The 26,717-nt window shown below is 47.7% G+C and overlaps 1 pseudogene across 1 annotated transcript in view; it reads left to right on the forward strand.

Moving 5' to 3' along the window:
- LOC147737859 (uncharacterized) overlaps window positions 1-26,717 on the forward strand; it is a 52,062-nt pseudogene that overhangs the window by 18,217 nt on the left and 7,128 nt on the right. The window contains exon 2 of the transcript XR_015303097.1: window positions 13,379-13,446. The product of XR_015303097.1 is annotated as an uncharacterized LOC147737859 (transcript). The remainder of the gene's footprint in view (window positions 1-13,378; window positions 13,447-26,717) is intronic.

The following is a 26,717-nucleotide window of genomic DNA, read 5'->3' on the forward strand; positions in this document are numbered from 1 at the left end:
TAGAGGGACACAACATGTACGTAACTGTGAACCCCGGTTAAGGTTAAGTTAACTCGAGCCTCAGCATCACAAAATGGATGCTGCCACCACAGACACAAGTCTGACCTCCTGCTGCTGGGAGTCCTTCCAGCGAGGGAGGCTTGGACAAAGGGTTTCTAGCTAGCACCACCCCAGACAGGATTTTGTGTATTGGGTAGGACAGGGCTGAAAGGAATGAGACATACCTGGGGCACACAAGGTGTCCCTGTGCATACACCGGTCTAAACCAGTTCCTGGGGCTCCCCAGCCCCAGCTCTGGCGCAAGACCGGACAAAGGATAGGGGGTGTAACCACCCCCCTTCCTGGTCCCACCCATAGGAGGGACCTAGAGGTAGTACAGCCCCCTTTAGCCGTATAAAGGTAGGAGCTGGTCCCATTCCAAATTAGATTATCCTGAACAACTTTACAAGAAGAAACTCTGGACTTCGACGTTCTGCTCCACAGAAGACTGAAGAATCTCCCTTGTGGGCAAGGAGTGTCCACCCTGCAACTGCAGGCACCATCAAGCGTCCAGCGGCTTCACTTTGTCGTCTTCCCTCGAGGATCCAGACTTCAGAGCCCGACAAGACCCGGATTCCCAGACCTCTCCGACCTCTACCTACCTCTGCAGCTCAGCTGAGACCCGTGGGTGCGACAAGACACCTCGGACCGGCCATCTTGAAAGAAACTGCACTTCGCTTCCAGCACGACTTCTGAGGTAAACTCGACGAAGGGCTTTGAGGACTGAGAAGCCCCAGCCCAGAGCAGCTCCTGCACCGAAGATCAGCCCTCCAGCCTTCACGAGATCTGCGTGGGGCCCTTCCGCTTGCCTACTGCTCGACGCGTTGTCTGGTCACTTGCAGGCTGGCTAGTGGCCTCCTAGACGACGAACCTTGAAATCTTCACTGCTGGTCTGGTTGCTCCAGACTGGCCCTAGCTCCCTTCCAAAAGAGGAGCACCCCTGACATCCTGGTCCACTCCAGATGCTGTTTCCACTCTCCGCGTCGGTTGCCTTTGCCAAGGCCTGTTGATTCCAAATCCGGAGCCGACACCGCCGACAGCGAGAGCCTGCGTGGGACAGCTCGTGCCTCCATCCTGGTCATCGAAGACACCTCCTGGTCCATGTGGCTGCAGAGACAAGCGTCCACTCTTCACCTGATCGCAATGAGGACATCTGGTTCCTTCCTGGTTCCACTCCAGTCACTGGCTAGTGACTTTGAACACTGTCCCCTCTGCTTTCAGGTTCTTCTCTTCACCGATCCACCCTTGGATCGCACCGGACATCTTCCTCGTGGTCGCCTGCAGCATCTTTCTTCAAGGCTCCATAGACTTCGACGCGGAAACCTGACACACTTTGACACCTATGCACCCGCAGCCCGTGGGTGAGGTAACAAGAGCATTTCGGTGCTCAAGGGTAGCTTGACTCTCCTAGTGTCCAGTTCCATTGTCGTTTTAGTCCTAACTAGTCAGGATTGTCCGTACTCACCTTTTTCTTAAACTGTACTGTCCATAGACGTTGTTACGCATCTCGCATGTGAGTTCACACTCTGCACACGCGTTCCGTGGGCCTCCTATTACTTACCTCAAATTAGTGTAGCGTGGTCCCAGCGATCCTACAGCCTCTGGACAGCTCCATTCCTTCTATCGACTTTCACATTCCACTTACTTAGTATATGGTTTGTCGTGCCCCTAGAGCACCATTGTAATTTGTGCAACTTAAACGTATTTTTCCTGAGAGATTGTCATGTGCTTAGCCCTCTGATCTCATAAAGAGTTCAGAGGTGTATGTTAGTTAATAAATATCTGTTTGTTTTCATAACAACCTGTGTGGTGTCCTTTCACTTGGTATTCAAGGGGTTATATGTGGTAAAACAGCTGGCTTCACATGCCAAAAGAGTTTAGCCTAAAGACTGCTTTGTACATGCTACCATTAGGATAGCTGGTCTATAAGGTTGACTTTACAGCCAATCACCATAAGGGTTGTTTGGACTGATACAAGGTGATCACTAGAATTAGTGGGCATCATATATCAGGCCAACTTCCCACAACGCATATTCAGAAGTACCACCTAAATCATTGAATGGACCAGCCACATCAAACGCTAATTTATTCCAAGGTGATTCAGTTCAGTTTATAACTTTATTTGAATGTTTAAAAAACATCATAAAAGTATACAGTTTAAAACATTACATACACATGGTACTCAAAATACAGAAACAGAAATAACATTGTCACATGTTGTGGGGATTGCTACACATAAAATTACAGGAAAACCATGCTAAGTCTAGCTCTAATAGATTTCAGAATAAAAGTGGCAGTATAAAAACAGATATCTGGGCTTGAAAGTGAAAAAAGAAGCCTCATAGCGCTATCGGTAGTATACATGTTATATTTAAGGAACATAGGCTTGAGGAAACAGATGCGTTGTGCTTTATACAGAGGACAGAATAATAAAAAGTGCATTGTGCTTTGTTTGGAAGAGTCATCACATGGACATGGGGTTACTGGATGGGATTTCATAATCGGGAAAGCAACCAAGTTATGCACTATACCTAATCTTAGCCTTGAAAGTACAAACTGGTGGGACTGTCTGTGGATAACTTTAAGGTACATTGGAATACCCCGGCTATCATCATTCAAGGACAGGTGGAATATATGTGTGGAATATTCTCTAGTAGCATAACTTCGCACATCCGATTTCGCCCTAAGATAGACATTTTTTACTTCCTGTTTGTCTATAGTGTTCAGACTGGTAGGGTCATTTCCTAGGTCCATGTCAAACAGGTCTTTAACAGTCATAACTACATATTTTAACCATGGAATACTTAAAACTTTATCCAAGAGCAAACAGTCTTTGATGATATCTTTGGTGAATGCTGTTTCCGGCTTGGTAAAAATGGATTTCCATACCAACAGTGGCCTTAACCCAGTGAGGTCGGACAGGTAATCCAGATCTAGTTCCGAATGGGTTAAAACAGTAGATGCCGAGGTGGGGAGACAAAGCAGCCGTTTAATAAACTTGTTTTCTTCAATTTGCAGGGCCTTGGCATTGCAATGTCCCCATACCCCCGAGCCATACAATGCTATCGAAGTACATCTGTGCTTGTATATAGTCAACATATCAACAATACGGCGGCTTCCTACTTTGGAGGCAAAGCGGAAGACGCCTGAGGATGCTTTCCCCATTCTCACTTTGACATTTGTTTCCTCAGGGGCCCATGATCCTCTGTCGTTAAATGTGACTCCCAAATAGCAAAAATTTGTGACAGTTGCAATATGGTTTTCCTTAAAAGAAAAAGGTTTAAAAAGTTTCAACTTTTTCCCGCACACCATGACAAACGTTTTAGAATTATTAATTTTGAGTTTCCTTTTCAATATAAAATCATGGAACCCATCCATCAATTTTTGTAGGCCTATAGGGGTCCTAGAGAGAAGAACTGTATCGTCGGCATACAATAATACCGGTATAGGAGTGCCTCCTACTTGGGGGGCATCAGCATGAATTTGCTTTAGTTCTTGTTCCACCGAGTTAATGAAGAGGGAAAAAAGCAACGGGGCTAATACACAGCCCTGTCGAATGCCAGATCTTACTCTGATCTTCCGTGTGCACTCACCCTCAGGACCATAACGAATTTGGGCGGATAGGTTAGAATAAAGTGTGGCCAAGAAATAGATAATATCGGCGGGGGCTCCCATACCCAGCAGAGTTGTCCATAACAAGGCATGGTCGACCAGATCAAATGCGCTTGAAAGATCTGCAAAGCACAGAAATAGTGATCCCGGCTTGGCCTTGGTATACTTCCCTATTAAAAGGTTCAAGTTAATACATTGTTCGATCGTACCAAGGCCCTTTCTAAAGCCGTATTGGGATGGGGCAAGAATGTTATTATCTAAGGCCCAATCTTCCAAGCGTGCTAACAGGACCCTACTCAAGATTTTTAGTGAGGAATCCAAAAGGGAGATAGGGCGGTAGTTCTTGGCCTCTCCTCTATCCCCCTTTTTATAGATTGGAATGATAATGGATTCACCCCACGTGGAAGGGGTCCTGTTATCCATAGCAGCATTAAAGGCTATGGTCAATAATGGACTCCAGAGGGCTGGATCATATTTGTATAGGTCGATCGGCACCCCGTCTGGGCCGGGGGCTTTTCCCCCTTTGCTATTCCTTATAGCCAAATCCACTTCATCGGTCGTTATTCTCGGGGATTCAACTAGGGTGGTGCAAATGATGTTATCATTGGCTAAGGACTCTCCAGTTGGATCGAAGATCCCTGAGAAGTGGGCCACCCATCCCTCTTCATTAACTTGGGCAGTGAGGACAGGGAATTCCTCTTTTTGCAGGAATGGGCTATTGATGGTACTCCAGAATAGTTTACTGTCCCGGAGGGCTGCGGCTTTACTCAGATCTTCCCAGGCTATTTCTCTAAGTTCTTGTTTCCTGGTTTTGAGCGCATTTTTATAATTGGCCCTCAGGGATTTAACCACATCCCTGTCTCTCGGGGTACTTGAAAGGGCAAGTTTGAGGGATTTTAATGCCCTTGTACATGCTTGGTTGAACCAGCCCTGTGTGGCCTTGCCGGATTTGGCCTTCTTTGAGGTGAGTGTTTGCTTAATTATGATACCCAGATTCTCAAAGTTATTTATTGATTGTGCTGCGGGGGCTTCCGTTTCAAGGCAACTGAGTATCATATTTAGGCCAGCTTTCACCACCCTGCGATGTAAATTCTCTGCTTTTTCCCCACTCCACTTTATGCGGGTCCCGTTAGGTCTACATGGCGTAATATCATCGACAACCCTACCAGAGAATACATCCCTATGAAGCTCACAATATAAGACCATGGTGAGTGCATTGTGGTCACTCAGGTCGTGATCTAAGATCTGGGTAACCGAACAATGGGGAGCTACCCGGTTGGAAATGATCAGGAAATCAATAATGGAGGTGGTGTTTCTCCCCGTGAAGGTAGACGCCAGATTACCCTCATTATCAGGTGCATGTTGGTGGATTGATATATCAATTTTTAACATCAAATTGTTAAGGGAAGTGCCATATGGAGAGTGTAAAAAGTGGAGTAAATTTTCCCCATTTTCCCCATCATAACCACAGGTAGTAGAATATGAGAGAGGGCAAGTTCTAATATTAAAATCTCCTCCCCAAACAATATCATAAGATACAGTTGTTTTACAAAGGATAGAATCCAGAGCCGATTCAAGTTCGTCTACTACGGTGGTGCTGGAGGGGTCAAAGGTATTATTATAGTGGTTAATCAACAATAGATTTCGGTCCCTGCCTACCAAAATTTCCAAAATTTGCGAATGGGACCCCACAATATGGCTTTTTCTTACTCGTAAAGGTAGGTGTACAGAGAGTAAAATCAACAATCCCCCTTTGGCCCTCCCCATTGCAGATTCCACCGCATTACAGTTATAAGCAACAAAACCATCAAAGGCAATATCTTCCACTGACCACGTTTCCTGCAGACATAGGATATCATGAACCACAATGAGTTCCCTCCAACCCAGTGCTGAAACCTTCTGCCGCCACCCGGCAATGTTCCAGCTCATCAATGAATAACCCTTAACCCTTTGGTCCATAACTGTATTAATGTGGATAGTTGAGACAGAGGGTGTAATACGGGTCATATCTAGCGAAATCAAATCCGGTACAGTGGGGGTAGCTGGGGCGGGGGTGATGGGGGTGATTTCAGAACATTGTATGGTAGGGGTTGTAACAGGTGTAATCTGGGCCAAATTAGTGGGGATAGCTTCGTTAGGGGTGGTTAAATGGACCATGGGCGGAACATCAGGTTTAGCCTGAGTGTTGGTCAGCTTCAGGGAGCGAGAGACGGGGTGTAGTCAGTCTACTCCCTCTAGGCCATCTAAGCAACCATAGCGGTTAGGATCCATGAAGGAGTGGAATTGGGGTGCGTATTGGGGTAGTCTTGGTGCTCTAGCATCATATGCTCGTTGTCTGCCCCTCCGTTCCACAACGGACCAATCCCCTCTTCTTTGTTGGTGGCGAATGTTGGTTGGTGGGAAAAAATAGGAAACGGGAAGGGTCTGGATCGTTGAGTCGAAAGACCTGTTAAAACCTGCACATATATGGGATACTGTGCGAGGGTCTCTAAAACTGACGGTTAGGCAGTCCCCATTGATGTTTTTAGGGGTCTTGCCTATCCAAGGGACCCTCCTTACCATAATTATCTCATTGTGCAGGTGGCCCGGGAGCGGTCTATTCCAGTTGAGCCATTTTATAACTTTGTTCTTCAAGGAGCTAAAGGTTTCTGATTCCCCTGTTTCTAGTGGTGGTACTCCGGCTAAGATGACAGTAAACCGGTTAGCCTCCGGTGGTAAGTCGGGCCGCCTGGGTCTAGGGGTATTGAGTGCCTCGCTTGGTACTCCCTGGGTCCCCCCGGCCATATGGTCTGGTGGGTTAATTTGGCTTGGTTGTTGACTCGCCCCATTGTCAGTTGTTAAATTATTGGGCTGGGATTGGATAAGGGGTGGTATACAGGTATTAGGTGGGGGGATATTAGGTTGATTCAAAACCGGATTGGGAGGAGCGGGAATAGCAGGGGTTATGGTAGTCGTTGGGGTGTGTTGGTTCTGGAGGTTACCAAGGGTGGCTAGGATGGAGGCAGATGTTTTCTCTACATTTGATATTCTGGAGCAAAGCCTATCCAGTTTAGCCTCTAATGGGGATATGATTGATTTAAGTAGTGCCACGGCCCATTCCATGGATATTTCTCTATTCGGGAATTGGGCATCACGGGGGGTAAATGTGGTCTGGGGTAGTGGTTCCTCCCGTACTTTAGCAGTTTTTGTAGCCCTTCCCGTTTTAACTTCTTTTTTGTTGTACACTCTTTTCCGTTTCCTCACGGCACCCTCTCTTTCCCCACGGCTCTTAGACTCAGTAGTACTCACATCAGGATGGGATAAAATGGAGGCATTTTCACTTATGAGTACACAGGTAGGGTCTGCAACAATGTCAGTTGATATAACCGGGGTAGCTAGGTGGCTAGGGTCTTCTATGGGCGGGGATATTTTATCCGCAATAGCAGACTGATTGCTATCTCTAATGGGCGTTTTGGCGTTGGCAAGGGGTCCTATGGATGATCGTTTAAGGGAAATAAGTTCAGTAGATAAACGCTTTTCCAATATGACTATCTCCTTGTCTATAATGTTATTAGCCCTAATGAGGAATTTCTCCATACCTCCGGCGGTTGACAGGCTGCCAGTTAAGGAGGATTTAATCCTATTGTCTCTGCCGGCCATAGTCCTTAGGGATGGGGACGCACACAGGTTAGAGGGGTGGCCCGGTCCGGTCACTCCGGGTCACGAACGGCCACAAACGGTCCCGCCCTTCTCCCGGGCTTCTCCCGGTCGCTCCCGCGCCGCGTCGCTGGTCTAGTCAATTTATAGGTCTGTGGTAAAGGGGAGGGGCCCGCAGGGAGAGCAGCCCAGGTGCTGTTAATCTGGGCGGCAGGCGCTTCTGGGATAGGTAGTCCCAGCCCCCGCACTCTGCTCGCAGCCCTGCAGCTCCTACGACCCACCTCTCAGAAAACAGGCAACTCCTGAGGCAGCAACCAGGCGATCCCAGCGATGTGGGTCCCTGCACGCTCAGCCCGGCACACTCCAAGGATTACAGCAAAGCGTCCCACAGGTACAGCGAAGGCTCGGGTTTTTCAAAGCTGATGGGGAGGGGCCCGCAGGGAGAGCAGCCCAGGTGCTGTTAATCTGGGCGGCAGGCGCTTCTGGGATAGGTAGTCCCAGCCCCCGCACTCTGCTCGCAGCCCTGCAGCTCCTACGACCCACCTCTCAGAAAACAGGCAACTCCTGAGGCAGCAACCAGGCGATCCAGGCGATGTGGGTCCCTGCACGCTCAGCCCGGCACACTCCAAGGATTACAGCAAAGCGTCCCACAGGTACAGCGAAGGCTCGGGTTTTTCAAAGCTGATGGGGAGGGGCCCGCAGGGAGAGCAGCCCAGGTGCTGTTAATCTGGGCGGCAGGCGCTTCTGGGATAGGTAGTCCCAGCCCCCGCACTCTGCTCGCAGCCCTGCAGCTCCTACGACCCACCTCTCAGAAAACAGGCAACTCCTGAGGCAGCAACCAGGCGATCCCAGCGATGCGGGACCCGCGAAGCGGGTTCCGCGAGAAGTTGGCAGTAAGCAATGTGGGTCCCTGCACGCTCAGCCCGGCACACTCCAAGGATTACAGCAAAGCGTCCCCCAAGGTGATTCTTTCACTGAAATGGGTTTGATGGCAGAAGGACAAGTAACCTGGGTTTTGTCACTCAAAACACAAGGTCCACAATCTCGAACACAATGTTCAATGGCCCTATCAACACCGGGCCACCAAAAATCTTCATGTACTCTCCGTTTCATAGCACGAATGCCCAAATGACCAACATGAGCTAGATCCAAAACTGCTTTACACAGTGATTTTGGAACAACCAATAAACCACCCCTGCGCAAACTTCCATCTACTAAGGATAATTAATCACCAATTATTTTTAAAGGAACAAACTCAGAAGGAAGAACCTTATCATCATGCCAACCCTGAGTTAAAAAAACAATTACTCTACACAAATCAACATCCTCAGAAACCGCAAGTTTCCAATCCGCTTCCGATAAAGCAGCACGAGTACTAAGTACAGTACTAACAGCACACACATCTCCAACTGATCATTCTCCGGTTCCAAAATATCATGGGGAAGAGGTAACCTAGATAAACAATCGGCTACACAATTCTTCATACCGGGTACGTACTCTAACCGGTAATTAAACTCACCAAGTCTGTACTGCTATTTGGCAATGCGAGGTGTGGCTCTACCCCCACCCTTAGTTGTAAAGAGATCCACCAAGGGTTTGTGATCAGTTTTGAGAACAAAGTGATTACCCCACAAGAAATTCCTAAAGTATTGCACACCCCACCATAAAGCCAAAGCTTCCTTTTCGATTGTGGAATGAGTCCCCTCAGCACCTCAGAGTGTTCTGGAAGCGAAAGCAATAGTCTCTTCCCTATTGTCAGACCTCTTCTGCATCAAAACAGCACCGAGACCCACATTACTGGCGTCAGTGATAACCATACATTGGTCCCTAATGTTGAACAATTTCAGTGGACGTGCCAGCACAATCGCTTCTTTCAAAGAATTAAAATCTTTGGCACACTGTTCAGACCAAATATACTTCACATTTTTTTAAGAAGATTACGCAACCATACAGTTCTATCAGAGAAATTTGAAACAAACTTTGCATAATATTCGACCAGCCCCAAGAAAGAGCGTAGCTGGTCCTTGTTTTGGTGTTCAGGTGCATTTGGATGGCATCAAGAAGTTTCATTTTAGGTTCCACCCCCTTAGCTGAAATGTGATGTCCCAGATAATCTACACCATCCCTAAGAAATTTGCATTCATCCCTTCTTAGAGATAAACCACTAGACTTCACAATATCTAAAACAGTCTTGACTCTGACATTATGTTCTTGTACAGTCTTGCCGTATAAAAGAATGTCGTCCTGAAAGAACATGACGCCTACAGTGTCCTTAAATAAATTGCCCATGAGACGTTGAAACACTGCAGAAGCCGACGCCAAACCGAACGACATTCGTAAATAATGGAACGCACCTTCAGGAGTCACAAATGACGTGAGGTGCCTTGAATCTTTGCACAACTCAATTTGATGATATGCCAAAAATCTGTCAAGAGACAAAAAATATCTGGCACTTTCCAAGGTAGACAACATTTCATTGATGTAAGGGCAAAGGTTGGCGATTTATCCATATGCAAGAATTCAAATCGCGCAAATCCACACACATCCTATGCGATTTATCAGCCTTGCGCGCCAAGACTATGGGAGACAGCCACTCAGAACCTTCAATTGGTTCAATCACTCCCAAAGCACACAATCTCTAAAGTTCCAGTTTCAACTCGCCACGCATACTTAGTGGTACCTTGCGCACTTTGTGGGCAATTGCCCTAGCACCCTCCTTCAAAACAATGCGATGTTGAAATCCCTTAAGTTTGTCAAGTTTATCACTGAAGACATCAGGATAACTGTGGATCCAATCATTCCCAACTGATGAACTGGCACTGACAGAATGTACCTACCCAACGTCAGGAAGATTAGCATAATACTGTTTAGCTTCCCGTCTAGATAAAACCATATCTGCATGATTAGGATCAAGGATGATTCCGAGCTCACCTTGTTCATGCCATCCTAATAAGTTGGCACCCTCTTTAACAACATATACTGTACATGACGTACCATTGCCCTTGTACTCCAATTTACCTTTGAGTTTGCCTAAGACCTCTACTCTTTTACCCCCACAAGCAAACATTTTAATGGATGATTGCGTCAAAGAAATTCCACCTAAAGTGTCAAAATCCTTGACATTAACCAAGGTAAAAGGAGAACCAGAATCTGCAAGAAAATTGGTGTTAATATCATTCAGACTGATAAAACACACAGGAGATTTCCTTCTCTGAGGCTCATCAACAGACCCTATCTCCACAACACCCTCAAACTCCATAGACGAGGTAGATAACATCAATAATTCATAACAAGTGTCATCATCATTATACTCCACATTATGATCCTCTATGTTTTTTACGGTGTGTGACGGTCCCTTCTGTGCCAAATTTGCTTTGCATATACGTGCCAGATGCCCTTTCTTTCCGCACTTGAAACAAGATTGGTGAGATCTACTACCACAACGATAACATGACAGTCTTGACCATCGTTTCTTGTTCTGGTGACTGACGTAGAAGAAGTTCGAGGAATGTCCGTGTTGACAGCTTTGGATGATTTTTCAGAAGACTTGGTACTGACCAGATTAACTTCATTTGGTGAAGAAGATGATGCAGGTGCACTCAGCTCTTTCATACAAAACTGAGAATGTTCAACAGACTTAGCTAAAGTCAGAGCAGTTTCCAAATCCGGATCATCAGATTTCTTGTCACAAGTACATTCAATGAGCTGATCTCGAATAATTTCATCCCTAAATTCTCTATAGTTGCAGTTTACAGCTAAAATTCTCAAAGCTGCAACAAAATCCTCAATAGATTCACCAGGCATCTGTGCACGTTATAAAAATGTATGCCATTCCAGCACAATTTTGCGTTTGGGACTGAATCTTTTACCAAGTGTTTTTATGAGTGAAGCGTACTCATCAATGACTTGAGAATCACCATCATCACCTGTGCTTGCACTTATCTTTACCTCCTCAAGAGGCAAGGTCTCCAAAATGGACCTACCTTCAACACCCAAATTATACACTAGTAACGCTTTCTTCTTTTTGGAAGTGAAAGTATCGCCGTCAATTGCTTCAATGTAAGCTTCAAATGTAGCCTTCCACTGTTTCCATAGCATGGGAGGAGGACCAAGTGATTGTAAAAATTTGCGTGGGTGAGTTGCTGCCCCAAAAATGAAAAGTAATTTACTACAACAGTGACAATGTCTTCCACAAAAATGTTAAAGTGTTTGCCTGTTTGCCTTCAACATGCTATTGATTCGATGCAAAAATGCCTTTCATAAACGTCATGAAAGAAAAAAAACTGTCTCTCTTTATTTATTCAACAATACAGTTCATAGTGAGCAAATGTCCAATACGTTTTGCACACCAAAATGACAACGCGATGTAAATGCGTGTACAAACTGTAAAGATCGTCTCTTTAAAACAAGCTTTCAGAGCGAATGCATCGCACCAGAGAATGACGATCAGAAACCATGGCAACAAGTGTACACGTCAGCACGTTCAAACGCAAGCTTCAGGGAACGCTCGCGCAGCAGTGTAGAAGGCAACGAGAGACGTTAAGGGATCGCGCATCAGGCTAAACAGGAAACACAATAATAAAAAAAATGAACTCCTCACCAAGAAAAATCCATCTGAAGAACCCACAGCATAAGTATGCCAGTGGCAGTCGGCACACAGCGGCTAGCGTCAGCACTGGAGAGGTTTCCAAACTTCACTCGACGCAGCAGTTGCCTCGAAGTGGATTAATCCGACCACGACGTTCAGCAACACCTCTGGGAAACAGCTGACACCGGACCGTCCTGTCGCCAAAGAAAGGAAGACGACGCTCGGTGAGTTGTAGGAGCTACCTCTATTACATCTGATGCACAGCAGTCCCGGCAGCAACTGCCGACAGATCATTCCCCCATTCCACAGCACGAGCAATCCACATTCTACAGCACGAGTCCAGAACACTCGTGCTGACCACTCGTGCGCATCCCAACAGTCACCCAGAGTGGCTCTTTTGTAGAAGAAGTAAATGGGAATCCAGCATCTCTTTTAATCAATAAATGTGCCTCCTGTTCCACAGTCAGACTGACGGGAGCTCCCAACCCACCCCTCTTGGGAAAGGAGTCCAAGTTGTAGGCATTTCTAATAAACAACTAATACGCTGTCAGCAAATGTTCCCGTACAAATTGGGTCAATGATGAATGGCCAGAAACGTATACTGTGATTAAGATCCAGTTATTATGTTATGGAATTACCTTGTAAAATGACTTGTGGCTTTTTGGGGAAGAGTCACAATTAATTATTCATTTTGTAGGTGTGGTTTATTAAATTACATTTTGTTGTGCCATGTTTTCATGAACATTCATTGATTGCTGTCATTTTTACCTCATCGTGAACCATGTCAATAAAGTGTTCTCTCTGTCTAAAAATGTAAGAACTTTTCCTTGATTCCTAACTGAGCAGATTCTATGTCAGTTTGCTATTTGATATTATAAAAAAAGTTTTCTTATATCTCAGCACACATTTGTTGTGGTTGGTCTGTCTATTGACTTTACAGCTAGAGTTTTTTCTGATTCTGGCTTTTCATATACTTTAGAAGTTCCCTTTATGCGATTTTCCTGCAAATATTATGATAATTATTTCTCTGACTGAGCAACCATGTTTATGCCATCAGTAATTATTTGAAACCTTTAATATAGCTTTGAAGCTTGTTGTAGCTCCAAAGGCAAGGGCCTTTACCAAGGGAGCGGTCCTTTAAGGGGCTGTACTGCCTTCTATGGCTGACTATAAGGTCATTACATTGTTTGCCCCATGAGGGCAGAATGTGTTAATTAATAAAACAACAGTGTCCCAGAGACCGAAGGGGTTGAAACACCTCCGGTACTCTGAAACCTTTGTTTCAAAGCTGTTGCTGTGAAACTTGAACAGTTAACAGCCGTATGCGGGACCACGGTGGTTAATTGTTGAACATTCACAGCAATAGCTGTTAAAGGAGGCTGAAGTCAGACTTTGGTTCTCCCTGGGCTCAGTAGTTTTGTAAATCCAGGACGGTTATTTGCAAAAATGTGATGAGGTGTGATTGTCGTCTGATGCAAAATTATTTCTTTTCCTCCTTTTAAGGTATTCTGGTATGACAGGCAGTACAGCGTGGCTGCCACCCTTGGGGGAACAAAAAAAATAATTGTCAGGTAAGGATTCCTATAACTCTATGTTTCCTTTTCACCTGTTTCTTCTTTCTCTCTTCCCTTTCTTGATCTCTGTTTTTTTTGTCTCTTTACTTCAACTTTTGGCTCTCTCTGTGCACTATTCTTGTTGTTATCAAACTTCTGATAATAATATGATGGAGCCACATGTTGGGGGGTGCAGTGCAGGCCCAGTTCCCTTTTAGGTCAGTTTTGCCTAGCAGTTCCTTAACTATTATCACATTTGTCTCCTCCTCTACACCACGTGATGGTGGTTCACCCTGATTAGAGGTGCCGCGCTGTTACTGCGTTTAGAAAGTGACTGTGATTTTAAAATTGTATTGAATCATTGTGTGCGTTCTAATGGGGGGAATGTTTTAAAAACGATTATAATATCCTACTTGTTTGGGGTTACTGCATTCTTTCCAGGCACTCTTCTGCTTTTTCCTTCATCTCGGGGTGGGGGGCTTGTGGGGGTCTTTTGCTCCTTCCCCGATCCACCACGACTCGCCAATTGTATGGAGGGAAGTGAGTGTTTCACTCTTGCTGCTCTACTCCACTTCCTGTCCCAGATTGATGGGCAGCGCTTTAGTTGTTCCTGACTGGGCCAGCTATTTAATCAGGACGTGCAGTGAACGCATGCAGCAGGCGCACCAAAGGCACGCCTGTCTGTGTTAGTCTGTGTTAGTCTGTGCCAAGTTTACGCCTTGTGCCAGGGACGCTGTCCTTTTTATTGTACACCCTGGTAAGCTCCTTGTTTACCCGAGAGGACAGCTCTGGGAGCTTCAAGGAGAGATCAATCAATCAATCAATCAAGAATTTGTATAGCGCGCTACTCACCCGGAGGGTCTCAAGGTGCTTGGGGGAGGGGGTCCGCTACTGCTCGAACAGCCAGGTTGATGGGAAGGGAGTTCCACGTCTTGGCTGCCAGGTAGGCGTAGGATCTTCCTCCCATGGTGGCTCTTCGAATGCATGGGACGATGGCGAGGGCGTGGCTGGTCGATCGTAGTTGGCGGGTGGGAGTGTAGAAGGTCAGGCGGTTGTTGAGGTACCTGGGGCCCAGGTTGTGGAGGGCCTTGTGTGCGTGGGTGAGGAGGAGGAACGTGATTCTCTTGCTGACGGGGAGCCAGTGGAGGTCTCTCAGGTGTCCGGAGATGTGGCTGTGTCAGGGGATGTCCAGGATGAGACGTGCGGAGGCGTTCTGGATGCGTTGGAGTCTTTTCTGCAGTTTGGCTGTGGTTCCGGTGTAGAGGGTGTTACCGTAGTCCAGTCGGCTGGTGACGAGTGCCTGGGTGACCGTCTTCCTGGTTTCGGTGAGGATCCATCAGAAGATCTTTCGGAGCATGCGTAGGATGTTGAAACACGATGATGAGACGGCGTTGACTTGTCTGGTCATCGAGAGGGAGGAGTTCAGGGTGAAGGATGTGCATTGCAGGTCGATGAACTGTGAGCATTGGGCTATATGAGTGTGTTAACTGTAAGACAGTCATTCCATTGGGGGTAGCTAAACAAAACAAGGGGAAACGTGTCAGCCCTACCCTTACCCATGAAACAGTCCTTTTCAGGGTATCTCCTGAACTCTTATTAAACATAGAGCAGAATTTAATGATTTTGTCTCCTCCCGTAGGCCTGATTGAGTATTTATTACTGAAACCTGGGCTAGAGATTGGTCAGAGCTTGACCTGGTGGAGGCCATCCCCTCAGGGTATGCTCTGTCCAGACTTGATAGGGGGGTTTGGGAGTACTTTATAAAGACACCTTCTTGTGCTTCACTGAGGCCCTCACCACTCCCTCATATCCCTATCAGACCCTATATTTCTCCTTGAAGATCCTACCCACTGATAGTTTTGTGGGAGTGGTCAGCTACTGGCCTCCCGGACCCAGTGGAATGTTTAATTAGGACTTCAGCAATCAAATTGAGCCTTATTTAGCGAGATCCACTGTCAGAATTGGCGTCTTCCCATCTTTAGGATTGGGAAGACAGGAATAGTAGATTTTAGAAGATCTCTTAAATATCGGAAATCTGCTCCTTTTTCTACTTGTTTTATATGTGTAGGAAGGTGGAATCTGACTATATGGTTGCCCCCACTTTTTTCCTGGTGTTTTGCTGGTTTTTCGACTTAGTTGGACTGGGACCCTGCTAATCAGGGCCCAGCCTATCTGCTTTCTCTTTAAAATGGACTCCATGTACCTTAGGTACATACCAGTTTGGGTATTGTGTCCTCTCTGTGAGTCCCTGTATAGTGTACCATAGGTACCCAGGGCATAGGTGCACCCTAGGCCTACCAGGGGCTGCAGAATGTATTATGCCACCCCTGGCTGGCCCTCCAAACTGACAGCACAGGTCTGTTCACACAGCCTGGGTAAGGTGGTGTAATCACCCCTTACTTAGATATAGTATCCCTATATTTACCTATATGTATAGACACATAGTCACCTATAAGCCACTCCTATGGTAGGCCTCGACAATCCTGGAGGCAGAGTGCTTGGTTTTATGTGAGAGGGTGCCCTAGCATGAGCTGAGCCCCTCTCCAGCTTTTGGAACCATCTCCTTTAGCTGTTCCATGATATAGCCATACCATATACTCTTAAGTGCATTATAATCCTCATGGTTAATGCTAACTTTGGTTTGGCTTTATCAAAACATGTCATGTAAGGTGTCAAACACTTTGGAATACTACCCCCCCCCCCCGCAGTTCTGGCGGCGGGGGTAGGATTCCACCCTTCTAGAGGGAGAAGACATGATACTACTGTTAAACCCCGTAAAAGTTTAACAGAGCCCCAGCATCACAAAATGGATGCTCCTGCCACAGAGACGAGTCTGACCTCCTGCTGCTGGATGAAACTCCAGCAGGGGAGGCCTGGACAATAAGTTTCCTGCCTTGGGTGGTGCTAGCACCTCCCCAGACAGGCTTTTAGTGTATTGGGGCAGGGAGGGCAGCAATTCTAGACACTGCCTGGGCACACAAGGTGCTCCATGCATAGCCCGGTTCAAACCAGTTGCTGGGGCACTCCAGCCCCGCTCTGGCACAAAACTGGACAAAAGGAAAGGGGTGTAACCACCCCTTTCCCAGGTCAACCCATAGGAAGGACCTAGCCAGGTAGTCCAGCCCCTAAGATCAGTATAAGTATAGGAGCTGTGTCCCTAGGACTTTAGATTATCCTGGACAAATCTTTGCAAGACATATCCTGGACCTTTGACGTTCCATTCTGACTGGAAGATGGAAGACATCTCCCTTGTGGTCAAGGAGTGACCACACTGTTCAAACAGGCACCGTTAGTAACTTTGCCGGTCTGCAGTTTCAATGCTCCTGTCGGATCCTGAAGACTCTGCGACTCAAGAACTGGACTTCCAGACTTCTCTGACCTCGACCCACATCCATAGCAAAGCTGAGACAAGTGGTGGTCACGAGAGACGTGGGACCGAACATCTTGGACATCCTGCGATTTGCTACCTGCTCAACTCCTGAGGCATCCTCGCAGTTGTGCATTGGGGTAAGAGAAGCCCCAGCCCTGAGCACCCTTTGCACTGAAGCTCAGGCCCCTCCACTCCACGAGTGTCCCGTGGGCCCCGCCTTTGCATTTGTGCTTGATGCGTTTTCCTGGCTCCTTGCCCGTTGGCTAGTGAGTCCCCCGAAGACTTTCTTACAACTTTAACTTGCTGGCCAGGTTGCTCCAGGCTTGCTCCAGCTTCCCTGAAAAGGAGAAGTGCCACAGACCTTGCTGGTTTGCAACAGAGTGAATCTCGACATCCTGCGTGGGTTGCGGTTGCCCAGGTTTGTTGGGTCCAATCCGGATACTGACACTGCCATCAGCTAGATCTGTCATGGGACAACCCGAATCCTGCGCCTGGTCATTGTCGATGTCTCCTGTACCTCGTGGCTGAAGAGACAAACTCACCTTCTTCACCTGCAAGCAACCAACATCGTCTGGTTCCTTCCTGGTACCTTCCTGGTCACTGGCTAGTGACTCAGACTCTGTGCCCTCTGCTTTCAGGTTCTTCACATCCTCGATCCACCTTTGGATCCACCTGGACACTTTTCTTCTGGACGTCTGCAGCACTTCTTTGCCGCTCTCCATAGAAAACGACGACGAAACCCGACATCAAAAGGCACCTATGCACCCGGCTTCCCTGGGTGAGGTAACATGGGTACTCCGGTGCTCCCGTGGGTCTTGACTCTCGAAGTGTCCTAGTCTAAAGGGGTTATGTCGTAGTCCATCCGGAAGTGACCTTTAACAGTAACTTTGTGACTTCTTCGTTCTCCATTATAAGTCAATGGTAACCCGCGTCTGTGTTTAGACACTGCACTCGTCTCCCGTGGGCCTCAAACTTCATAACCCTTGGTTGTTTAGTGTAGCCCCAGCGATTCCACAGGCCCTAGGCCTACTTTCCATTTCAGTCGTGGTTCTTATACCACTATTTTACTATATGGTTTGTGAGGCCTCTAGGGCATTACTGTATATTGTGCAACTTATCATATGCTAATTGAGTAACTTGTGATGTACTTTTACCTCTGACCCCATAAAGAGTGCAGAGGGCTTGTGTTTAGATTAAACACATATATATTTGATATATACCTATTGTGGTGTCCTTTCATTTGGTATTCAAGGCATTATAATTGGTAAAACAGCTTGCTTCACATGCTCTCTGAAGTCTTAGCCTGTTGACTGCTGGTCCATGCTACCACTAGGATAACTTTCTATAAGGTTGACTTTACAACCACCATCAATAAGGGTTGATTAGACCGGTGCAAGTTGCCCACTAGAACTAGCGGACATCATATGCAAGGCTAACTTCTCACAATATGTAGTTTGCACATATGTGAACCCTGTCTGGAGAAGGTGCACTACATTGATAGCATGTCTCTTGGTGGTAAAGCAGCGGGCTGGCTTATTAGGCCCAGGACACCAATTGCATTTATTGAATTGCAGAAAATATTACTAGCGTAACATGGTGGTCTTATATTTCTCCTTTCCTGGCTCTTGTTTCAACGATGTACATGCTGTTTATGATATCTCCAAGTAAATCTGTGTTATTGTGATAACTCTCGGCTAACCCAGTGAGTGCTTTAAGATAATTCAATCAACTATTAGATTTAGTGCAATGGAACACTGCATGCTAATTGGTGGTGCCTCCACTCTGCATCTTCGTGTACATTGGTCTTTTGTGTGAAGGCCACTGATATAAGTTTGATGTTATTGGTTAAGATTACAGTTTGTATAATTGAGCACTGCTCATTGATTGGTGTATGATTTGCATGTTCATATACTTTAGTCTTCAGCGTTAAGGTCTCTGGATTAAGTGTTGACTCATTGGCTAAGATCAAAGTTAGCGTAATTTTGGTTGGTGTAAGCCCTGCATGTTTGTAAACACTGGTCTTCAGTGTGAAGGTCCTGTTAAGTGTTACATAATTGGCTAAGATCCGAGTTAGCGTCATTTTGATTGGCGTAAGCCCTGCATGTGTGTATACACTGGTCTTCAGTGTGAAGGTCCATGTTAAGTGTTACATCATTGGTTAAGATACGATTTGATTGACAGGCATGGGGTACCCAGGCAGGGGGTGAGGCGCACAGCCCTGACCTTCAAGGGTCCCAGCTAACACGGAGGCGAGGGCTATGACCTATGGATCCCTCATGGTGGAGAGAAGGGAACAGACATGAATCCAGGAACAATTTATTTATTTTATTTATTTGTTTAGTGTATCTTATATAGCGCACGGCTACCCCAACGGGGTGTCCCGGCGCTTGCATTGGGAACCCGTCCTGGCTTTTCCCTGTGAGATAACCCGTACTGGGCATCCCCAAGGTGAAAGCCAGGCATCCCGCCGCGGGGGGCCGTAGTGGAGATTAAGCAAGCTATTGCCCAGAGTTGCAGAGTGTGAACCCGTGATTCGAGTAGGCACCGAAGTGAGAATTATTGAGTTCGTGGATACTTGGGCTCAGACCCTGCCGCGTCGGGAATTGAACCCTGGTCCCGGGTCTGACCTCAGCTTCCGGGTATGCCTCCTCTAACCATTGAGCCACACTTCTCCAACAATGAAATTAATCTCTTTCAAAGCTGGGGTCAGAGAGTTGTCAAGCACCATTGTACTGAGCAGGGTCTCTATCGGGCTCTGTTTTGTGCCCTGGCACAGATGGTCTGTTTTTTCCCGGACCGAAGTGACAACAGGCACATCGATGTGCACTACTCACACTGCTCACTTCTCACTAGTGTGCGCTGCTCACACTGCTCACTTCTCACTAGTGTAGAAGTTATGTCATGTCATCGGAACGGTGTAGGAGAAGGGAAATCAATTAAAGAGAGTCATTTTCTCTCTGGATTTCCCTTCTCTTTTTGAATCTCAGGAGCAGCAACATTGTCCTGGTGTCACCAGGGCTTTAAGTGGAAGTGTTTTCAATAATATATACAAGCCATAGTTGTTGCTTATTTATCTCATGCAACTAGCAACCACTGACAAATCCAATAGGCCTGACTTGTAGGTATGATGTGACTTGTATCATATATCTGGATGCAATGACAGGAACAGCAAAATACAAGCCGGGCAGCACACTGTGCTAAACACAGATTTTTAGCTTATGTGTTTTAAAGCCACACCCTTAATTACATTGACCATGTCCCTTTCAGAGACCCCCCCAGTTTTTTCATCCCACTTAAAGCCCTGGGTATGATGTTACTTGTTGTATCATATTTAGATGCAACACAGAAACCGCAAAATACAAGTCAGGCGGCACACTATGCTAAGCACAGATTTTAGCTTACGTGTTTTTAGCCATGTCCTTAATTACATTGGCCACGCCCCTTTTAGAGACCCGCCAGCTTTTTCAGCCCTGACTACATCACATTGCTCTGCCTTTAGCACATTGTGTTTGAGATGCTGTTTGGATATGTTCTTTAAAGCGCTTTCAATTGAATCTTGGCCCTATGTCTTGGTGACCTTCCGCTTCCTCGCCGGCCGGGCATTACTGAACCCTGGGCCGCAGGCTGACCCTAATCGCTGAACCCTGATCCACAGACTGATCGTACTAACAGTTCCAGGGCTGTGGATGTCTTCCTACAGAGCCCACTCTCCTCCGGTCCACACCCGGACAGCCCCATCCTCCGCTGCAGTGACGGACGGGCGCCCTGTAAGTGCCGGCTACCTCTCGTCACCACACTCTATGTCCTGCTCCATTAGTCTCCGAGGCACCTCCGCGGCCCCGGCTCCCCATGCAGGACGGCTTCCCGGGAGCAGCGGGCCTTGACGGCAGCCGAGGCGGGCAGCGCTGCGCAGAGCTCCAGGGGAGAAGATCTGATGGCGGCGCTTAGCATTTAATTAAACCCGCTAGGTCCGCGGCCCTCCCGGGCGCCCATGAGGAGGACAATAGGGAGGGAGCGAGGAGAGGCGAGCGGAGGGAGAGGGCTTCAGGGAGAGGGCCGTAGGAGGAGAGGGGAAGGAAAGAGATGCTGAAAGGAGGACGAGAAAGAGCGAGGCAGAGGGTGTCGGGGAAATAAACTAAAGGAGGAGAGGGGAAAATGAAGGAGGAAACGGTGGGGTGAAAGAGTGCCACGAGATTTTAGAGAGAACAAGAAAAAAAGCACTTGCGTGGCAGCAGGGGGGAAGGATTCACTCGCGGGAGCGATAATTGCGACCAGATGGTCCGTGCGCTTCCGTGAGTGAATGTCCTGACGAGCACGCTTTGCCATTGAGGGCAATGGAACGCGTGCACGTGCCTGGCTGAAAAGCCTAAGCATTCGAAAAGGTTATTTTCCTTTGCAGCGCATGCACGCTGCGAAGGGTCGACCTAAAAAGAAGTAAAAATGCTTCTAGTAAATAAATTCACATCCTAAGACTATAATTCTATTGTGACCTCTAGTCACCTGTGCGATCCATATATTACTGCCTACATCTTTTGTATTGAAGGCGAATACCGAATGTATGTTTACTACTTCAACCACCAAATGTTTAATAACTGTGTATTGTGATGGGTTCTGATTCCCTCGTGGATCATTCTTTGTTGACTACTACTCACCTATGCTATCCATACACTACTATCTACCTCTTTTGTACTTAATGGCGAATACCAAATGTATGTTTACAACCTCAACCATCTAATGTTTAATAACTGTATATTGTAAAGCGCTCTGATACCCACGTGGGTCATGTTCGCGCTATATAAAACTTTAAAAAAAATGTTCAGAGGTAAGGGCCAGAGATGAGGTGACGGTGTTAGTATCGAGTCAGGGTATTTCAGTGGTCGCTGCTCTAGGGGTGTGATGAGGGCTCAGGCTATTATGATGAAAAATGTTGGTAGAAACAAGCTGCAAGAGTAATGGTAAATAAATGCTGTTGTGTAATCTGATGAAGGTGGATAGGGAGGAGGAGAAAGGGGTGGAGCAATACAAGCAGTGGGGAGAGGGGACGATACAGAAAGAGGTACCGTGGGATGACTAAAGGGCTAGTATGAGCTTGGGTCAGGGAGGAAAGTTATTCATCACAGAGAGTTTGATGAGAGGAAAAGTTCATCAAGTAATTCTAGGCTGCGTTCAGATGCTTGGATGAGGATAATCCCATTAATATAAAGGGAGATGGTTGCCTCTGCTCTGCCAACAATAGAGGGAGTTACCGAGAGTCTGAGACCGTGGGGGGCTTTAGTGGATGCAGTGATCCGGAGCAGAGAGCAAAGGGCTTTCCTTCATTGTACTGGTCTTTTAATGCAAAAAATAAGGTCATTTATGGTAGCGCCTTTATTCATGAAGACATAAGGGTTTCTGGGAAAAATTTGAGAAGCCTGTGTTAGAAGTTCTTGAACACACTTTTAGATAGTTTATGGGGTATATGATAGTGTAGGAATTCCAGGTGTCTTCGAGAAAGGGAATCCATGGCTAAGGGCACCAAATTTCCAGAGTGGAAAGAGGGGAGGGACCGGAATACTACATGCTCATGTGGGGGAAGCTGAGGGGAGTTGAGGAGAAGGGGGTATGGTCAGATGAAGGAAGGAAAAGATGGAGCAAACCATGGGTAGCTGGCGGAAAGTTCCATGACTCCGTTCTACAAAAGCAGCCCATTAAACAGCAGACTCATGACAGAAGGTGTCCAGAGAGAAGAAGGTACTCTTTCTGTTTTGGGCTTCCCAGCGTTATATGCATGCGATTACTAGGTGGAAATCAGCAAATTCTGAAGAAAGGGCCCAACTGTGAATATAAGAAAGGGAAGTTGGAATACATTAGGGCAAACTAGATTATGCACTTAGGAAGGTAGAATCTGGATCAGAGGGATAGGGGGGATGAGGTGAACAGTGGCCTAGGATGAGCGGCTGAGAGGTGAGTAGAGATGCACTTGGAAATTCGATAGACTGAGCCAGTCTGAGAAGCCAAGCAGAATTAGTAAACAGCATCTTTCTAAGATGGCTGCCACCCTGGTAACACTTAGAAGCTATAGAACATGATAGTCTTTTTTTCATGTCCTTATCTAGATTCCGAGAGTCTTAGAGGCGCCGCCATTTTAGATTGGACAGGTACCTTATACGGGGGACTCAATACATGATGCAGGGCCTATAAGGCCGAAATAGAGCCCCCTTATGCCACATGGGCCCCAAACACAATCATCGCACGAAAGGCCCTCATGATCATGCCTTGAGACAACAGCGAGGGAAATCCTCCTGAAAAAATAGTTAGTAGTGAATGAAACCAGGCCCCTCCATGAACAATAATATTTGATGTATGGCACAACATCCTGATGTCTACCCTACTGTCTGGAGTCTTCCTGATCCTTCTCTTACTCCAAGAGCTGTTCTTCTTTTGACAAAACCTTCACCATATGCATCTACCTAAAGCTGTAACTGGTATATGGAAAGGGGCGACCACTCGGTCCCCCCGAACGTATGGTGGAGTACCCCGATCCCCCCGGGAGGCCATCTTGGGCGGGAGGCGAGTCTCGGCTGGTATGCCCGAAGCGGCGTAGCCGGGGCGCGCTTTTTCCCGCCCTGGAGTGGGTTGTCCTAGGCACTGAAGCCGCCAGCCACGCCCCCCGGAGGCGGGCGGAGGCGGGTTTACGCCCGCCCGAAGACGGATAAAAGGAGCAACAAGCCAAGAAAGCATCCTCTTGTTCCTGTGCTCTGAAGCTGCACCTCCCCGCTGCACGTGAGCTCGAGACGGAACGAAGAGCCAATTTTGAGCGTTGTAATTTTGTCCTTGTTCTTTCAGATATCTTCGTTGGAGAATGCCGGGCAAGAAGGTCGGAAAGCGGGTCGGTACCGATCAGATGCTCCGCATGCTCGTAAAGGATATGGCCGAGATGAAGAAGCAGATGGCGGCAATGAACGGGGCAGGAGGCCCGAAGCGCATCATCGGGCCAGCATTGCCGGGTGTAGTCCCCAGCGGTAGAGGCAAGAGGTCCAAGAGGGGGGCATCTGGGGGAGAGGCCCCGGTTCCCGATACACCGATTGAGGAACCAATCTCGGTTCCGAAGGAGGGACAACCGATCCCCGTTGTAGTCACCCCCATGAACGGGGAGGATATGCCTCCCGAGTTGGCTGCACAACTGGCAGCGTGGTTGGGAAAAGATAGTGAGGGCACCACGGCGGATGACGCCAGGGCAGTGATGAGGCAATTGCGAGAATCTAGAGAGGCTGCGAAGGCACCATCTTCTGTTCCCCCACAGGTTCCGGTGGGCGAGACCGCAGCGGGCACGAGTTCGGCAGCGATTACAGCTCCTAGTTCAGGTAAGCGGCTACTGCCGATTGCGGGTGAGGGGTCTGTACCCTCACGAAGGGAGAAAGTGGCCCAGCATGTTCCACTCGAAGTTAAGGAAAAGATTTGGGCTGATAAGTATGTGAACATGTTTTCTTTGCTTACCGACCATTACGAGATCGAACATGTGAAGGGCCAAAAAGAGCTTCTGCATCCGAGTGTTTGGCGCTCCAAAATGGCCGCCTTTAAGGTGGAGGAGAACATAGGTACTTGGGGCAGAGCGTTTGGCATATTCACCTCAATTATGGGGGAGCGAAGGCCTGAGTTGTTGCCCGAGTTGCCCATATATCAGGCACGTATCATGGAGTATTCTCAATCATACGAGGGCAATAAGTGGTTTTGTTATGACAATGTTTTTAGGAAGGCCAAAGAGCACGACCCAGCTCTGACCTGGGATTGTTATGACTCTATTTCTTGGCAAAAAATGGAGAATTCAGGCATGTTAAAGGTACCATTGTCGGGGGGTAACGGGGGTGAATCTTCCCGCCAATCCTCTGGGACGCCCTTTCGGACGGGTGCAGGTAACGAGCATCTCTCGAAGTCGAGTGGCAACACGGGTAAAAAGGGGATTTGTTGGAACTTTAACAGGGGAAAATGTACGAGGCCCCAGGGGTCATGCAAGTTTAGACACGACTGTGGGGGGTGTGGACATTCCTCCCATCCCGAGACCATGTGCAGAGCCAAAACGGGTGATAACGGTGGTAGGGGAAGCGCCAAACAGGTCTGAAATAGTCCGAGGGGCGCATTTACCTACCCCGGTTGATACCATGGCTATGATTCCTTGGCTCAATGAATACCCGGATCATGTCTCCGCTGGGGTGTTGCGAGACGGGTTTTCATATGGTTTCCGCATTCCAGTGGGGAATTTTCAGGGTAAAACAAGTTGTAAGAACCAACTGTCGGTACTGCAGCATACGGCGGTGGTTCAGGTAAAGATTGGGAAAGAGGTGACTCGAGGGCGGGTCGCCGGTCCATTCGATTTACCACCGGTTGCTAACTTTGTTTGTTCCCCCTTAGGGGTGGTCCCCAAGAAGGACCCGGGTGAGTTTAGGCTAATACATAATTTGTCAGCCCCGCGAGGTCTTTCCGTGAATGATGCGATAGACCCGGAAGTGTGTTCGGCGCGGTACGCATCTTTCGATGAGGCCGTCGCCATGTTGAATCGCCTGGGGCCCGGGGCGCTGATGGCAAAATCAGACATTGAGTCAGCGTTCCGGTTGCTCCCGGTACACCCAGACGATCAGCGTCTCCTTGGTTTCATGTTTCAGGGTCGCTATTACATGGACAAATGTATGCCAATGGGATGCTCCATATCTTGTGCTTATTTTGAAAAGTTCAGTTGTTTTCTGCAATGGGTATTCACGAGAAAGACGGGTTTTCAGCATGTTATGCATTATCTCGATGACTTTCTGTTCCTGGGGGCAGCCGGGGATCCAGAATGTGGACAGGCTTTAAATGAATTTTGTGGCTTAATGAATCATTTTGGTGTGCCATTGGCACCAGGTAAGACTGTGGGTCCCTTGACTTCACTCGAGTTTCTGGGGATAGAGCTCGATTCGGAGGAGGGTTGCTTTCGGTTACCCAAAGAAAAGGTGGTAAAATTCAGGGCCTCTCTTGAAACATGTATTCGAGAGACTAAGGTAAACTTGCATCAATTGCAGCAAACAGTGGGCCAGTTGAATTTTGCCCTTAGAGTAATGCCAATGGCCCGCCCCTTTTCCCGCTCGATTGCACAAGCCATGGTCGGTCTTAAGGAAGGACACCACCGCACGAGGCTCTCGGCAGAGATTCGCCAGGACATGCGCATTTGGTTGGCATTTCTGGCGGATTTCAATGGTCGAATTGTCTGGAACAAGCCGGCGGTGTCCTCCGAGGAGCTGGGGCTGTGGACAGATTCGGCGGGGAGTGTGGGTTTTGGCGCCATATTCGGTACGCAATGGTCGGCTCAAAAATGGCCGTCATGGTGGCACGAGTGCGGGCTGACGAGTAACATTGCTTTTCTTGAACTCTTCCCTATTTTGGTGGCCCTGAAAACATGGCCTGAGGGGTTTCGGGATCACTCTGTGGTGTTCTGGTCTGATAACATGACCGTGGTTGAGTGTATCAATAGTCAGGCAGCACGTTGCAAATGGATTCTGAGTGCTCAAAGAAATTGTGTTATTGTGTATGCAGTTGAATGTGCTCTTTAGGGCAAGACATGTCCCGGGGGTACTGAACCAAGCGGCTGATGCGCTTTCTCGTTTCCGTATGCGGGCCTTCTGGGGTTTTCTGCCCACAGCGGACCCGGTAGCGGCACCCTTTCCCGAAGCTCTCTGGTATCTCGGTGCCCCGAACTACAAAACCTCGTGGGAGAGAGTTTAGCACCCAGGACAAGGAAGGCATATGAAGGGGCGTTCCGTTCTTATTGGTCCTTTTTGGGTTCTGCTAGGGGGGAGCTTTGGGGCCAGGAAGAGCTTGTCGTAAAATTCTTGCTGTCTTTACATCAGGCAGGCAAATCCGTAGCTACGGCCCAGAGGCATCGGGCCGCCATTTCCTTTATGGCAAGGGC

The sequence above is a fragment of the Lissotriton vulgaris genome, chromosome 1_1 (genome assembly GCF_964263255.1).
Source record: "Lissotriton vulgaris chromosome 1_1, aLisVul1.2, whole genome shotgun sequence".
Lineage (NCBI taxonomy): Eukaryota > Metazoa > Chordata > Amphibia > Caudata > Salamandridae > Lissotriton > Lissotriton vulgaris.